General features: G+C 38.2%; 1 protein-coding gene across 4 annotated transcripts in view; it reads left to right on the top strand.

Annotated features, from left to right (window-relative positions):
* znf609b (zinc finger protein 609b) overlaps window positions 1-12,314 on the top strand; it is a 103,145-nt gene that overhangs the window by 52,236 nt on the left and 38,595 nt on the right. The window lies entirely within an intron of this gene.

Below are 12,314 nucleotides of genomic sequence, written 5' to 3'. Positions count from 1 at the left end.
TAAATTTGCATTTGCATAACATGAGTCTCACAAAGAGGGACTTGACATAACTATCCGCCAGCTTACTGCTTTGGGTACCCAAAAAACAAAAATCTCGCGAAAGGCTGGGCAAAAGAAACCAGAGGAGAAATGGTGAGGTTTGGTTATTTTGAGGCTCCATAGTTTTTATTCTTTCTTGTGCTTTTTAGCACGGGTTTTTGGTTGTGCTACATCATCCAGTGACAGCTATTGGTTAGATAAAACAACGTCAGTTTAAGCAACAAGCATCCTTCTATCGTAATCCACTTCAGTCAGTTTTGTCAAATACTGTGCTTGATCCCCAGAGACCATCCACTGCGACTGTAGATTCATCGAGCAGACAAAGATGGATGTATGATTAGTATTTGTGGACTGCAGCTGCAGACAGACTGAAGAAAAACTACAATGACTGCACTGGCTGTTTATTTTTATCAGGGCATTAGGAGATTAGGCACTCAAACTAACAAGGTCATCAAACTCAGATGGCTGTAAGCAGCAGACCTCTGCTAAGCAGCTGGCAGCAAGTTGAGTTTTTTTATGTTACAGTGGGCTTCGCTTTACCCCTGCTTTCCTGAGATTATGCAGCATGACTAATCAATGCTTTGGATAATCTAAACAGTGTGAAAAAATATTTGTCATAAAGTAGCTTTCAAATTATAGTCCTTACTCAATTATTTTGATGTAGTGGCTAGGGGTGGGGGATACTAGGAATTTTGGCATTAAACCAATTCCAAATAAATACAGGGTAGTTTGATCAATACTGATCTGATACTTATACTTTTTGCTTAGAAATGTGATGATCATTGAACGATTGAACCTTTCCTCCTTGAGTTAGTTTACATTTTGCTCAACATAGCATAAAGATGTTAGGCACTAAAAAGTTTTATTTATTTAATGAAATAACTACATTGCAAAGTTTACAAGCATAACAAAATAAATTTAAATATTCTTATTTCAACAATTTCAGAACAGAAGACAAGAGAGTCAAACCAAAAAGCAGCAATGTAACGAAAATACAAATACTGTATAACAATGTCAACAAGACAACTAAAGTACCTTCCATTGTAGAATAATTTAAAAATAGTCAGAGGTGCAAATAAAGAATCAATTGTCTCTCACTGGCTCTGTTGCATTAGTGGCCTTCGATTTACAGGTTTTTGTTCAGAAACTTTATCATGTTTACATTTTCGGTACCATCTCGTTGTTCTCTGCAGAGCGGGCTTTTCCCATGTGTTTCATGTCAAGTTGCCACAGAAGCAGACCACTTTACCACACAAATGAACCTTGGATTTTGGTATAATATCAATTGTGATTTTTCAGACTAATATTTGAATTTCAATGCGATTTTCGATTTTAAAAGAAAAAGTGCATTTTTTCTGTGGTAGTTTTGGGTGAGTACTTAATCATAAGAGTCATTTTTTAACATTAAGAAACGAGCTCTCTCATCCGGGGAGATTTAATAAGGTTAATGTCTGCCGACACGGTGGGTCTGTGGCAGAGCGTGCTGCTTGCAAACTTTGCCTCGCCTATATTGGCTAGTACCTTGAAAAAATTCCCCTGATTAGTTAGCGCCTTCAATCGTGAACTGTGACAATTATAGTTGGCCTAACACTCCATCAATCAAATAACAAAGGGAGGAAAAACCATGAACATGGAACTATAAATCCCTGAAAAAACGCATTGTCTTGCGAGAACTCAATCATACTACATCTAATAGCAAACTCGTTTGGATTTTGGTTGATCGTGCAGCCCGACCTGGCATTGTCCTTCCCTGTGATTGTGCTTCCTATTTTTTAGCTTCTGGTGGAGTCAAGTCATGTTAATTTGTACAGCCCTTAATCACAAGGAGTCTCAAAAGGGCTGCACAGACCATAGATGATTGCAAACCACAGACTATTATGCTGCTTTTATTTGTATGTCAAAATGTATAAAAATGGGTCAAATTAGTTTTAAGTGTATTCAAACCATTTGTTAGTTGCAAATGAATAATTATTTCTCATTCATCCTTTAGCAGCCTTTTCCAGGCTCATGCCACTTCCACCCAAGTTTGGGGTTCCGGCAGATCAGGGCATTGAATTCATTGTTCTCAAAATAAGGCCTTAATTGGCATTAAAATGTCTTAAATCCCATTTTTGATAGTCTTAAAAATTTAAACACAAAGATTTATTAATATTTATCTCGGGGAAAAAATGCGTCATGACTGTAGCAGAAGAGGTCATTGGAATTAGTAGCTATCTGCCATTTCTGACTAAGGGTCCATAATGGACTGCAAACGTTTTTGTTTCACTTGTGTGTGTGTTTTTTGTCAACTTGGTTCTTTGTTTTATTTCAAAGGGCATTAATAAGTATTTAAAAGCCTTGAATTTAACCTGTCTTAAGCTGTAGGAACCCTGTTGTTACTATCTAAACAATTGACAGTATTTGTTTTCTGATGCTGGAAAGTGAACCAGTGTTTTAGGTATCATCTATAAATCTATTTTTGTTTAGTCTAGTAACTGCTAATACAAACTATGATCTGTAAATTCCATGTATTTAATCCTATTTAAAAGAGGCATTTGTAAGGTTAGAACTTTAAACGGAATGTCACTCCGCTGTGCCGCCTCACTAAAACCTTTTGTAATGTACTACCGTACGACCTGCTATTATTAAATTGCATCGTCACAAAACACATCTACAGCTTCAACAGAATTCGGCTGTTAATGGGTATTCTGTAAACAAAACTTCTATGTTGGCAGCATGTCTTAGTAATTTTTGTTTATGTGTAAATCTATTGTCTCGTTTTTTTTTTCGGGAGCGTAAGGGTGCACGAATCCATGGGTATAGTTATAGCCTGGCTGTGGTCAAATTGTTATTGTTATTTACAAAAAATGTATGGAATTAATTTATTGGTGGAAAGCAAACAAAGTAGTGTCCTGGTTCAATTTTATTTTAAGGACCTTTTTAAAGTCGTGTTTTCGCTTTGGTTTGAGATCACCATTAAAAACCCTTCCTTGTAAATGAAATTGCTAAATTATCATTTGTGGTCCCTTTCAATTTAATAAAGGTGAAAGCTATTTTTGGAAATTCAACTCTGAGCCAAATTACTGCTCAGAGTTTCTAATAGTACATTTTCCTGCAGCAGGTTTGAACTGTGACTTGAACTGCTGACCCCTTAGTCAATGGACTACCCGCAGCAAGTGAATAAGAGCCACCCCATCATGGGAGCATTTGCTAATCTGTGTCCTAAGACCTTAATCAAAAGGTCACAAACAACTTAGTGGGTGGGCAATTTTCATGGGGATTGTGTCCATGCATATGTGAAACATGTACATTCTCTAACACACTTTGTACTTTGATAGAATGGTTTTGACAAGATGGGGGGTGGGTCGGTGGTGGTCTACTTTTGACACCATTAACTGGAACAAGACTGATGAGATTATTAGAACTATTTAGGCTAGTATTTTGGGTTAAACATGTCAATTTTGTGATTTGCTGTCACATGGAATAGCCCTTCAAAATTAAGACACTCCTGTTTAACTGTACGACTGTCGTAATACCAGTTCAACTCTGAACTTCAATGACAATATACCAACACTGTTTACCTCTGGAAGTTTTCCATAGAATAAAATTATATTTTTAAAACCTCAAAAGAAAGCACTGGTGCTGAGTCTTGCACCTTTTATTATGCCATATTTAAATATTTATTCTCAACATTTGATAGGGAAATTAAGTTGTACAGTATACGTCCTTCATCCTAGAAGTAAGTCATGAGTATATACTGTATAAAATTGAATTAAAGTAGCTTTATTATACTTTGGTACTTGGCCATAATAACCGTTCAGAATCTGTATATGTATTTGTATGCGTTTTTGTCTATTCCAAAATAAAAAAAATATACCTAATCAATGATAATTTTTTAAATGTGTTTATAACAAATATCCTCAAAAAAGATAAATATCAATTTAACCAATTACTTCACCTTTGAGCAGCGGTTCAATGATAGAAACTCAAGCACCATTCTTGTATTTCACAATAATTTGCTTCTTCAACTTGATATGTGTTCCCACTGTTTCCCTCTTTTTTTCCCCATTTTCACTAACCTTCTTGGTACCTCTTATCACCAAAAAGCAATGAAACACACCAATTCACAATAAATCCTCAACACTTGTTCACTGTCGATCTCTCTCAAAATGATGCTACCTGACTGGGCTAGAGTAGCTAAGATGTCCGCTTATCTCACTCAGCCACGCGCTCAGCTGTGTTCAGGTTTGAGTTCTTATTTTTTATTTGAATACCGAAGAAAATGTTGCTCAAATTCTACGGATTGGTTTAAATGCCGAGTAGTTTGGGTACTGAGGTCCTACCGGACAGTGGGACCTTTTATACAAGCACCTTTAAGCATGAGAATTTCCGTATACAAGATTTATTTGCTACAAAAATCCTGTTTGTCATACAACAGCAAATCCAGGTAGTGAATTCCCAGAGGCTACGTTTCGAGACCGTTACTGACCACTCAAAGCCAGCACGAGCTTGTCCCAGTTTGTGCATGCAAATTACTACAGGAAAATTAGAAAAAATGTGCTGTAAAATATCCAAGTCAGAAACTACCTCTAGAGATTGTTCACCACCAGCATGCGCTTCCCATCATCAGGCACCTGATTCTGTGTACTTGGTTATACCTGCAGTGTGCCTGTATTCCCAAGCAACTTTGTTTTTATCGCATCTCTTTAATTGCATTTTATTGCATCCCATTTTTGTGTCTTTTGTTGACCTTAGATAGCCATGACTTCCGGATAGGGAAACAGTAAGGTGTCTGAGGAAAAAATGAGAATGATCACAATTGAAACAAAGTTTAAAAAAAAATAGACAAACATGAGCATAGTGTTCATGTGAATATGAATGATTCGCTCCCTAACCCGACACGGTGATGGACAAGATTGTTCCCCCCGGAAAAACAGAGACACAACCACAAGCCGCCCCAACTCACCCTGCCCCAAACAAAAATCAACTCTGTAATGGCGACAATGGTAAATGGTTAAAATAAATTCTCATTTGATTTATTTAGTATTATCTTATTTAACTCATTTTTTAAAATATATTTACTATTTGAATATGTTTTTAGTGATTAGGAAGATGTTTTAGAGCTATTTAGTGTTATCTTTGTTGCTTTTGGGAGACCGGGAACAAAAATGTTTTATTTCTTATCGGACGCAATTTTCTCGTTACTAAAGCAGTTCGAGCTACGAGCATGTTCCTGGAACTACAAATTAAGCTATTATGAAGTTGTCCCTCTGTATTCATTTTGTTAAAAAATCATTACGCTTATGTTTGGAAAAATACTGGCGTTCAACTCAGTAGTGCAAAGTTTTGAAATGTTTCTTTTAGGAGAGGTAAACCTTCATTGCTTATTGGTGTGATCCCTCTTGGGCCTCTTAATTTGTTGATAGAACCACATCAGTTGCCATAGTAAACAAAGGAAATTCATGAGTAGCAGGTTTCTTTTTACTGCAGTGTCAAGTTGCAAACTGATCGAGGAAGAAATCATTTTAAGTGACTGGCGGCTGCAGGTGTCAATGACAGCCTCTCGGTTTCTTGTCTGTTTTCCCTTTGCTGATAGATAACATTGAGTGTAGCAGAGCAAACTGACAAAGAAATCCTTGCAGTCTCAGCTCAGTTTATCTGGATTATTTCTCTCAGCGCAGCCTCCCCCCATGCTTGACGCGAGTGCATGACCTTGACAAGAATGTAGCTCATTGTTAGTTTTGACTGAACTGTGTTCAGTTATAGACAGAAGAATGGTAAAAGAGGGATATCTCGTTGGAAAGTGGAGAATCAAATTTGTACTGTAAAGGAAATGGTCACACTTGTTATTGATGAGACGTGTTATACTTGTAGAGAAGTATTTAAAAAGGATTGAGCGGAAATTAGTAGCAATTGGCTAGTTTTCAATTATATGATTAGAATGTCCGATTAATGATATACAAGCCAACTCTGATTCATTTAAAAGTCAGCTTTGTGTTCTTATTCTATAACAAATGTCTTGCATAGCTTTTAAGACAGCAGCAAGCTGAGTAAAGAAGAGGGAACTATTTTGTTGACAAGGTAATGTTGAAGACAAATGGTAAGTATACCAAACCACCTGCTGTGTGTTTGTTCATTAAGCCAGAGAGCCCTTTATTTACCATTACTTGCAATAATGTAAGTGTACAAACACACGATTGCAACACAGTGTTAAAGGCCCGGTCACACAGCCTTTCACGGGCGTATCGAGGCTGAATCACGGCCAGAAATTTCTGCCCGTGAAGCAGACGCGGTGGAAAATGTGCAAAATTGGCTAAACCCGCTGTTTACCCGTGGTATGCCCGCGAAACAGACGCCGGCGACTGTTCCGCGTCCTTATCGCGGGTAACCGCGGCTGCATCGCGTTTGACCGTGATAACACCGCGATACAGGCGCAGAACAAACGTGCTATGACCGTGCTCCACCCGCGATTACCCGCTAAAATTTTGCGCCCTACCCGCTTGTAACCACGTCTTGGCCGCAGCCGTAGCACGTCCTAGCACCTTCGTACCGTGTCTTTACCTCGTGTGTACCACGTGTGTTTCCTCCGCGGGGGTGGCTGGGTTCTCCCTTAGAGATAGGGTGAGAAGCTCAGTCATCCGGGAGGGACTCGGAGTAGAGCCACTGCTCCTCCGCGTTGAGAGGAGCCAGTTGAGGTGGCTCGGGCATCTAATAAGGATGCCTCCTGGACGCCTCCCTCGGGAGGTGTTCCGGGCATGTCCCACCGGCAGGAGGCCCCGGGGGCGGCCCAGGACACGTTGGAGAGACTATGTCTCTCGGCTGGCTTGGGAACGCCTCGGGGTCCCGTCGGATGAGCTGGAGGAAGTGGCTGGGGATAGGGACGTCTGGGCTTCCCTTTTAACGCTGCTGCCCCCGCGACGCGACCTCGGATAAGCGGAAGACAATGGATGGATGGATGGATATATATACTGGACTGTCTCAGAAAATTAGAATATTGTGATAAAGTTATTTATTTTCTGTAATGCAATTAAAAAAACAAAAATGTCATACATTCTGGATTCATTACACATCAAGTGAACTATTTCAAGCCTTTTATTATTTTAATATTGCTGAATTTGGCTTACAGCTTAAGAAAACTCAAAAATCCTATCTCAAAATATTAGAATATCATGAAAAAGTATACAAGTAGGCTATTCAACTAATCACCTGAATCATCTAATTAACTCGAAACACCTTGCGAGGGTTTCCTGAGCCTTAAAAACAATCAGCTTGGTTCAGTAAACTAAATCACAAGTATGGGGAAGACTGCTGATCTGACTGCTGTCCAGAGGACCATCATTGATACCCTCCATCAGGAGGGTAAGACACAAAAAGAAATTTCTCAAAGAGCAGGCTGTTCACAGAGTGCAGTTTCAAAGCATATCCACAAAAAGTCTGTCGGAAGGGAAAAATGTGGCCGGAAACGCTGCACAACCAAGAGAGATGACCGCAGCCTTAACAAAATTGTGAAGAAGAGCCGCTTCCAGAATTTGGGGGAGCTTCAAAGACAGTGGGCTGAAGCTGGAGTCCAGGTATCAAAAGCCACAGTTCACAGACGTGTCCGAGAAATGGGCTACAATAGCCCTATTCCCATGGTCGAGCCACTTCTGAACTCAAGACAACGGAAGAAGCGTCTGACTTGGGCTATGGAGAAGAAGCACTGGACAGTTGCAGAGTGGTCCAAAGTCCTCTTTTCAGACGAAAGCAAGTTTTGCATTTCATTTGAAAGTCAAGGCGCCAGAGTCTGGAGAAAGGCTGGAGAGGAGCAAAATCCAAGTTGCTTGGAATCCAGTGTGAAGTTCCCACAGTCAGCAATGGTTTGGGGAGCCATGTCAGCTGCTGGTGTTGGTCCACTGTGTTTCATCAAGTCCATAGTAAATGCAACTGTGTACCAAGAGATTTTAGAGCACTACATGCTTCCATCTGCTGAAAAGCTCTATGGAGATGAGTATTTCATTTTCCAGCATGATCTGGCACCTGCCCACAGTGCCAAAACCACCAGTAACTGGTGCACTGACCATGGCATCACTGTCCTTGATTGGCCTGCTAATTCCCCTGACCTGAACCCCATCGAGAATTTGTGGGGTATAGTTAAGAAGAAGATGAAAGACACCAGACCTACAAATGCAAATGAGCTGAAGGCCGCTATCGAAGCATCCTGGGCATCAATAACACCTCAGCGATGCCACAGGCTGATTGCCTCCATGCCACGCCGGATTGATGCAGTAATCCGTGCAAAAGGATTCCCAACCAAGTACTGAGTGCATCAATGGACATTTTCAAATGTTTGATTTAGTTTTGCTGTTATCAAATTATTTTTTGACTTGGTCTGAGGAAGTATTCTAATATTTTGAGATAGGATTTTTGAGTTTTTTTCAGCTGTAAGCCAAAATCAGCAATATTCAAATAATAAAAGACTTGAAATAGTTCAGTTGATGTGTAATGAATCCAGAATGTATGACATTTTTGTTTTTTTAATTGCATTACAGAAAATAAAGAACTTTATCACAATATTCTAATTTTCTGAGACAGTCCAGTATATTTAAGAAACGTTTCCAGACGTCACCGCTGTGTTTTGTATACATATTTGTTTGCCCGTTTTTATTTATTTGTGTGTGCATATACATGTATGTACAGTATGTACATGTATGTAAAGTGAGTACACCCCACACATTCCATTTATTTTTTTTTTATCAGATTTTTAGTCACCTGGGATACAAACATGGAAATATGTGAGTGTATGGAATTGTAATACAGCATCCGGGGTGAGAGTCTAAAATGAAGGAAACAAACAAACAACTAACCCAATACACTGACATCAATGGCAATTAAAGAAAAAGGAACTAAGAAAAAAAATAAGAAAAACAACAGTACCTCGTCAATCCTAAACAAAAGCAGAATATGTAATTATACCCGTTGCTATGGGTGGCTCCCCGCCCATGAAACACCTGAATGTATAATTGTAAAAGGAAGGGAATAGTTAAATCAATACATAACCTTTCACAACACCATATACATGAGGCAGTAAAATAAATAATTCAACAAGGAGGTTGGAACAGTCATCAGGAGATTCCACCAGGTTAGTTTATCAATCGGGGATATCTGGGAAATTAACTTTTCTCACATACTTTTAAAAGACCTGACCATCTTGCTTATCTGGAGAATCCTTAAGTGAGTATCTCGTTTTTTTTTCCAGATGTGAACATTGTCGGGTAGATTTAACCTACATAGTGTGGGAAAGTGTTGCTGACGACTTCTATCTTAGTAGGATCAGACGACGTGCTAGTAGGGCTAAAAAGTCGATGTTGTGTATGGTTTTGGGTAGTTTTAAAGTACTTAAAGATGTTCCAAATAATGCTACCATACGGTCTGGTTTCATAGGTGAGCCATATTTGTTTTAGTTTGGGTGATTTCCCCCCAGAAATGATGTAGAGATGGACATGTGGGTGTCATTAGCTGGAGATTTATTGCATCATGCACAATTTGAGTTACCATTCTTGAAAATGTTTGACATTCTATGTTTAGTCCAATGAGCCCAGTGCATTATTTTAGTCTGAATCAGACCATGTGATGCACATATTGAGTAGGTATGTACTCTCTGCAGAACAGCTTCCCAGAGTATATTTGGTATTTCATGGTCAGTTTCCTGCTCCCGTAGTGTTATGCTTTTTGTCAGTCAACCTTTACTCAGGTCGCATATCTGGCCGTAAAAATGGAAAGACTACCTTCAAGACGAGGGAGAGGAACGAGGAACTCGTCTAGTGCAGTTCCTTCTGAAAGAGTAGAGAAGCAGGTGTTCAACTGAATCAGATTTTTAAAAACAACTTTTTATTATTTCCTCCTGTTTAAATATTTAAATTTTGGACCGGTAGAAACAAAAGCATATTCTCTAGTGTAAAACAATAATAAAGTGTTTGTCAAATAACAATAAACAAAAATATGTAAGAATGTCTGCTATATACCTGCATATATGGAAAACCCTTTTTTCATACCACCTGATCCAAAGACTATATTAAATTTGGACTTATCACACAAAAAACTAAGAAAGAGCCATGAATTTCATTTTATGTGTAGCAACATTTTATTCGCCAAAAATATCAAAAATGTAAATCCGTTTTTGGGGGGTTAAATCTTTGAATATGATAAACATTTCCAATGTGTAAATGATATATAATAGGCTATAGCAGTTCCCCTTTTGATAAGTGAAACAAATATTTTTTCTTTTTACTTTATTTACTATATACATTTATTTTTAGATCTTTTTTCTGAATTTCTGCAGCATTTTCTGTTCAATAGAAAAGTGTTAACTTTGTAGTGGTTGACTGTTTCATTCTTTTTTTTGTAATGATGCAATGTTCAAATAAAGAGCTTTCGATAGATAGATACTTTATTCATTCCCGTAGGGAAATTCACACTTCCAGCAGTATCCTTCTGTTGAAAAATTGAATAATAAAATAAAGATATAGAATACAAAAATACCCAATAAAACGTTTAGCTATAGAGTATTTAATTAGTGCTACGGAAATGTACTGTAATAAAGAAAGCTTCTTTTTTTATACAAGAAATGGTCTCAAGGTGCCCTCTGCCAGACCAAAGTTATACTACAACCCCCAACTTCATAATAAGATTCAATGCACTTTTTTGCATTGATTGAACGTGCTTAGTGGCTCATTAATAGCGCAGGACAACGAATTGATGAGGAAATTAGTTGCCAATGCTTTGAGGAAATGTTTTTATTTGATTTTATCGATTCATTATAGCAGCCCAAGTTTGTACGGCTTTATCTTACGGGTCATGTCGAAGAGGACAGATGCATGCTCCACTTAAACAGGGTACTTTGAAATGTGTAATAGTAAGAGGATTACGTATCAATAATGGACATTTATAATGGTTCATGCAAAAAATCGAGGTGGCGTTTCCCAGTGGTTTGGTCTAAAGGAACTTCCTGCAACTGAAAATGTAAGCTACATACTGTATTACTGTCATGTTTACCCATATCAGGAGAATTTTGTCTTAAAAACAAATATATCCGCGATTTATTAAAGATCTTACAATCATATCTTGATAAATGCACACGTAAGATTAAAAATTGCTTATGTAAATTGCTGATTTATTTGTGGCTCTGGATAATACATGATTCACATTTGATTTTTTTCTATCAATAGTACCGGGGAAATCAGAAAATTGGATTGGAAAGTCTTTAAAAAGTACTTGAATTTGGCCATGAAAAGAGTGTACGAACCCTGAATCTTTATTTCCCAACCAAATGTAGTGTTGATAAAGCTACACACTTCCTACCAGCCTCAGTGCAGGGTTGAGGCCTCAATAAACCGATCAAATGTCTGCCAAGCCTTGGCCTGACTCTTGTCTCTTGCGGTTCACAAAAATGTAGTGACATTACACTGCAAGAGATGAGCACTAAAGCAGACTATAAAGTACATTTTATGTATGCAGTTTGCACACACGAGAAAGGCTGAATCGGTTGATTTACGAGTGATCATCAACCTTATTAGTCAAGAAGTAGTTGGCATGTATTGCTCCGTTGAAATTTGCTCCTGTATACAGAGAAATCATTAAAATTATAATGTTGCAACATTCTTCAATGTCCACACTACGTTTCATAAAATACTCTAGACAGTAGTTGCCTGTTGCTGTGACTTATATTACAATTATGGTCACTCTGGAAATGTTTACTATGTTGTTCTTTATGGTCTGCATAGCTTTTAACCCAAAGGTCAGTTAAACATTACTTGCCAGTGTGTCTCGAAATACAGACCGTTGTGTTGATACACAGAAGAGAACTTTGAACGTGATCATCAGACAGTAGTTGAAGTTTAAAAATATATGAATACATTTTTGTTAACATGACCAAATGTGTTTTTTAGGAAGATAAAAACACGATTAAGTAAAGTCATGTTTATTTGTACAGCGCTTAATCACAAGGAGTCTCAAAGTGCTGCACAGTCCACAGATTATTGCATACTATAGACTATTATTACACCATCTCCAGATCTAAAACCTACACGAGGGCAAGGAAAAATTCCAAAACCTCAACAAGAGGAAAATGAAGAAACCTTGAGAAGGGACCACACTTGAAGTCATGCCCCTTCCAGGATGATCAGGCTGCAACGGATGTTGCAATAACAAACACTACACAGATATTGTAACATGAAATATACGTCATTGATAAGCTATAGAATATAAGTGTGTTTTAAGCCTAGATAGGGGCCGATGGAGAACGCCTGGAACCTGCGGAT

Source organism: Urocampus carinirostris, chromosome 4, assembly GCF_059441175.1.
Source record: "Urocampus carinirostris isolate Australia breed hairy pipefish chromosome 4, RoL_Ucar_1.0, whole genome shotgun sequence".
Lineage (NCBI taxonomy): Eukaryota > Metazoa > Chordata > Actinopteri > Syngnathiformes > Syngnathidae > Urocampus > Urocampus carinirostris.
This window is presented reverse-complemented; position numbering and strand designations above follow the sequence as displayed.